Here is a 5847-nt window from a genome sequence, read left to right on the forward strand (position 1 = left end):
GACTGTATTTTGTATGTACAATTTTGTATGCTTTTAACTGTATAAATGTACAGACATTTTAAATAACTTGTGTTTGTTTGAATGTAAAACCTGAGACATCATAAAGGCTCACTCTATACAAAAAACAAACTTTAATAGCTACATTATATGTTTGTCTCTGGTCCAGTGCATACTTCAAGTACAAAGATTTTATAGCCTATCTAGGTAACATTTCAGTCCTATATAATTTTGCTGTCATGTGGTATCAGATCAGCACCTGAAGCAGCAGGATAGTACAGCAGCAGTGGATGCTCTCAGATTTCCTCCCAAGTACTCCATTCCCAGAAAACGCTTGTCGATAAATTTAGTCCAAAACACTTGCTGCCCAAGCACTAGCAGCTCACTCAAAACAACAGTACACATTACAGTCTAAGGACTCATCCAGATACACTAAGAAGTGCTTTTTCACTGTCATGAAGATAGTTTTTTTCATACCAGAAGACAAAGTTTTAATAAAATATAGCTTTAAATAAATCAGTAACTACTACACAGCTTTTTCACATATCAACCATCTAAAAGGACTGAACTGCTTCTTTGTTGATTTTTTTTTTCTGTTACATGTAAGGAATATTTCCTGATTTCCTGCCAGATTTCTGGAGACTCCTTGAAGAACATTTCATTAAGAAGCAGCCATTTATGACATGGAAGAGGAAGACTTCACCAGCCACAGTGAAGATGAAAGCCCCAATGGCAGCTGGTCCTGGGTAACAAAACTAAATATATACTGCACGGATGCATGAGGCAGGCAGAATAACATAAGTTCAGGCTCGTACTATAAACTTAATTGATATTAAATAAATAAAATAAAAAGGGACCCAAAACACTACAAGCAGTGAGGAAATAGTTCTGGAGTGTCCACATATGGGACAGAAATTGCTAATATCAAATGTAAAGACAGAAAGATTTCAGAGGGACTAAAGAAGAAAACTGCTAAAAGAGGAGCACTGTGTGCAGATGGAGGAAGTGTAGGATGTGTATACTTTACACAGCATTTTCTGCATGTCTGCTGGTTTTGTAGATAGAGTTGATGAACTCTTGTCTGTGTGTGCAGTCAAATCACGTGTTGGATTAACAGCTGATATCTCCACACATTACCTCAAGCCCACATGTGTTATAAAGCTATATAACACATCAGTCAGTGATGCTGTTCCACAGCAGTGCTTTGACCCCACATTTTTCTTTTGCAACTTTAACATCTTCCTGAACTTAATCTATAGTTAGTTATTATTGGTACTGATTGCTATTGATTACCCAGAAACTCTCTACGGTGGTTTGCAAGGGAAGGGCAAGATTAATTCAAATATAGACCCAGCTTGGAATATAGAATTTCAAAAGCAGTCAGTGTTTCATGCTCATGCTGCTCCAACATGCTGTACGTTAGTGTTGTTTATACAGGATTGGCGGCAGTGGCTTTAACCATTCACGTCTGGCCTTGGAATCCACTCTAATCAGATTTCTCTAAAGCCCTGTAGCATGCACTGCAGTACTGCAGTGGGGACAGACTCAGCAGGTCTGTGGTGTGTGGCCCAGGCAGCTTTACCATTGGCTCAAGCAGCCCAACCTCCCCAAACACCACCCCCATCTCCGTGGTGATGAAAAGATTGCATTGTGGCCCAAAGGGGGAGTGCCTATGAGAGATCAGGCAACCCCTGCCTCAGGAAACGACCCACCTCCCTCCAGTCGTTCGCAAGCACTCTCACGTGTCTGATATGTAGTAACACTGCAAGGCAATCACTGGAGCAATTGAAAGCTTATCGGCCAGCAACCACCCACCCCCACACGCACACACATGTACTGTAAACACACTGAGATGAAACACTTAGCATGTACATACATGCACAGTCACATATAGTTTGAGGCTGAACAAGGCAAATATTAACCTGCACACATATGCACGAAAACCACATGGCCACAGTCTAATTAATGAAATTCCTGAGATTACACTAAAACCTGCCTCAGCTTTCACTTTTATTCCCTTCACACATAAAAATGCAAATGTGTATCTTTCACACAAGATATTATGGTACTTATTTTTATTGCAAATCATTATTATTATACATTTAACCTTGTTGAGCACCTGACCCACTGATGACCTCACACACTGCAGTAAATAAACCATCACATCGCTACAATTATTTCTTTCTGTCATATATTCACACACAGCAGTAACAAATATTAGCATTCTCCAGATTCGCTGTATTGTCTGCTCCGTATTCTTCCAGTCTCTTTCTCTCCTCTCCCTCTCCCACTCTAGTTGGCTATGTTTTCCTGCATGTTGAATGCTCCAGTTCTTAGAAAACCCAACACGTGTTTCCTTTCTCCCCCCTGCCTGGCGCAATGTATGTGTGTGTGACACCATGATAAAGTGCTCCACAGCAAGGCGGTGCAAAGTATGTTTGTAATGACAGCAGAATTTGATCCACAGAGTCATGAACTGTATCACGTGGGATTGCAGTTTCATGCAGACCACAACACACACAGAGGTCTAGAACAAGCAGGCGTGGGTGCAGTTGGATGGGAGTTGGGCTGGTTCTTAGAAACACCGAGTAACAAGAAAAAGCCATGAGACCCAGTTCGGGGAGACTTTATGTCGAAACTTTTGTGTTTGTTTTTCTAAAATGAGAACTCTGAGTACAGACTCAACTCAGGGCGCCATATATAAATGTAACTTTATCAGATTATGGATTATAGTTAGGAACATCTGACAGAGGACAATAGACATAAGAGTTATCAGTTTTCTCATCAAGTCAAGTCAAGAAAGTAAATAATAGCATTTTGACGAAATTATGAAATAAAAAAACAACAACATTACAAGCATTCATTCACAATTTAAAACCTGCTGCTTTATATTGTTGGAATAAAGGATTATATTATACCCACCTTATAGGATATGATTTTGCTTAAGGTTGCAGTTGTTGAACTGTATACATCTATAAAGTATATACACCAGTCAAGCATAACATTATGACCACTGACAGGTAAAGCAAATAACACTGATTATCTCATCATCATCATTAATGCTGGTTCTGATAGAAATGTGTCAGATTACACAGTGCAACACAGTTTGTGATGTATGGTGCCTTGTATATCTTTTCTGAATGTTTTTTGACTATTTTTGCATTTGGCTAGGGTCAGTGTAACTATTGGTAGCATGAGGTGATACATGGACCCTACAGAGTTAGCATAGGTAGTCCAACTCCTCTAGGATTGTGCATCAATATGTGCCATTGCCAGGAGGTTTGCTGTGCCTCCAAACATAGTCAAGCGAATGGAGGAAAATCCAGGAGGCAGTAAGGTCAGCTGTGCAGGGCTGTAGAAGCTACTTAACCCATCAACAGGACCAGTATTTGCACCTTTGTGCAAGGAGGAACAAGATGAACACCGCCAGAGCTACAAAATGACCTCCAGCAGGCCACTGGTGTGAATGTCTCTGACCAAACAATCAGAAACAGACTTAATGTGAGTGGCCTGAGGGCCCAACATCCTCCAGTGGGCCCTGTGCTCACTGCCAGGACCATGAAGCCTGACTGGCATTTGCCATAGAATACTAGAAATGGCAGGTCCACCACTGGCACCTTGTGCTTTTCACAGATAAGAGCAGGTTTGTCCTGAACACATGTGACAAACGTCTGGAGGGTCTGAAAAAGCTGTAGAGAATATCATGCTGCATGCAAAATCACTCAGCATGACCAGGATGGCATACCCATGGAGAGACACACAGATCTCTACAGGCTAGGCAACAGCACCCTGACAGCATTAGGTATTAGGATGAAATCCTTGCACCCACTGTCAGACCCTACAGTGATAAAGTGGCTCCTCTGTTCCTCCCGGTGCACGACAATGTCCCACCTCATGTGCGGTGAGTGTGTAGGCAGTTCCTGGAGAATGAAGGAATTGATGCCATTGGTTGGCCCCCATGCTCGCCCAACCTAAATCCAATAAAACACCTCTGGGACCTGTTTCAGTCCATCTTACACTGCTAGGTTGCACCTCAGACTTTCTAGGAGCTCAGTGATACCCTGGTCCAGCCATTGTCTCGTTAAAAGCCCCAACACTGTCAGGCATGTGGAGGCCATACAACCTGAGGACTATTTTAAATAGATGCTAAGAAATTTGGGCAAAATCGATTAGCCTACTGCTGCATCAATTTTTCACTTTGATTTTTGAATTCAGTCGATGTGTTTTCAAAGTGTTCCTTTATTTTTATTTTTTTATAGCAATGTATTAGATAGATAAACTACCAACTGCAGTTACAGGTTTAGTTTCTCCGGACAGATGGGTAGACTTTTGACCACTGACATACAGTCAGTACATTGCACAATGCTGATGCCTTCAAGCTCCCTGAATGTCAGTGCTATTCTTGTCTCCTTGGCTGCTCATACCAGACTTGCATGTCTTCAGAATTAGAACAAGGTTCTTTTCCTTTTCTCTTGGGTAGATTTCAGTAGAAATGAATACAGTGTGATTTAATGATCCCATATCTAAGTAATTTGAGTTTTCCTATGATGTTACAGTCAATACTCTGCTATGTACTGTATTATATGTAGAATGTGACGTTTCAATCAACTAAAACATGAAAGACATTAATATGTCATCACTGCTGAAGAACTTAATTCTTATTTAACCCCATGTGTCCTCAGAAAATATCTCAGATAATCCTCCCTGTTTCCAAAGAAGGATGCTGTATCACATGTAATATGTAATTAATGTAATTTTAATAAAATGTAATGATTTTCAAACTTTTTAACCTACATTTTACTCAAAGGATATTCAGTCAGTTATTAAAATAAAGTTGTTAAAAGCTGTATGTATGTATGCATAGGTTTTAGACAATCCTTTTCTCACTGAAACAAGAAGTCCCCGTGAATTTACACTAACATATAGCATTTACATATTTTATATATTCATTTATCTATATATAGATATAGTAATTGATATAGTACGCTATCTATATATAATTATTAGAGGTACTATTTAATTACATTAGTATATAATATTGAAATGTATAATTCGGTTGTGCATTTGTGAAATATTTTCAACGAGTTTTGAGGTCAACTGGTCCATTTTCAACATAATTAATTACCTTTATAGGGGCTTATGATATGATTTAAAATGACTTTATTAATAAAGTTGTTGCATGTAATTTCTTTTTTTTTTAAGAAGTATTAAAGTATAATGCAGGAATTAGAAAGTGTGAACAATAAACACAAGCAGAGACAAAACAATAATATAGTCATGACTGATTTTTTCAGGGAACTGTTCAGCAAACATTGTGTGGCGTCATCGGTGCTCAGCCAATCGATCAGTCCGAGGTTGCAGCTCTGTGGTGGAGGGAGGAATATTTAATCCACGTGGTGCGTTCCAGAGTAATTTGGAAGTGTAAAGTTCCGAGTTTGCGGTCTTATTTTTCGTCTGGAACGACCCGTCAGCTCTGACTTCCAACCGGAGAAGTCGGAACAACCCCATTAACATCGAGTTAACAATCCGAAGTATCATAAATTAAACTGTAAAAATTGTAATCTGCACTGTCGTGCTCGCTAAATAAACCATAGGCGGAGCACTGAGCAGCTTTTGTGCACAAATGTGTTTTAAAAAAACAGTAAAAGTATTTTCCAGTATTATTAGTGGTGCATAAAAGACTGTACCTTGCTAAGAAGTAAAAACAAATCCTGTTTTTCATATTTTCCAGACTATGTCTAGCAATACTGGAACCCACTGAGTCGGGAGTGACGTCACTCCCGATTCATACGTCCGATTTCCAAGGCAACGTGAACGCGGCATGCGATTTAAAACGCATATCAGCCCCGA

The sequence above is a fragment of the Pelmatolapia mariae genome, linkage group LG1, assembly GCF_036321145.2.
Source record: "Pelmatolapia mariae isolate MD_Pm_ZW linkage group LG1, Pm_UMD_F_2, whole genome shotgun sequence".
In the NCBI taxonomy this organism is placed as follows: Eukaryota; Metazoa; Chordata; class Actinopteri; order Cichliformes; family Cichlidae; genus Pelmatolapia; species Pelmatolapia mariae.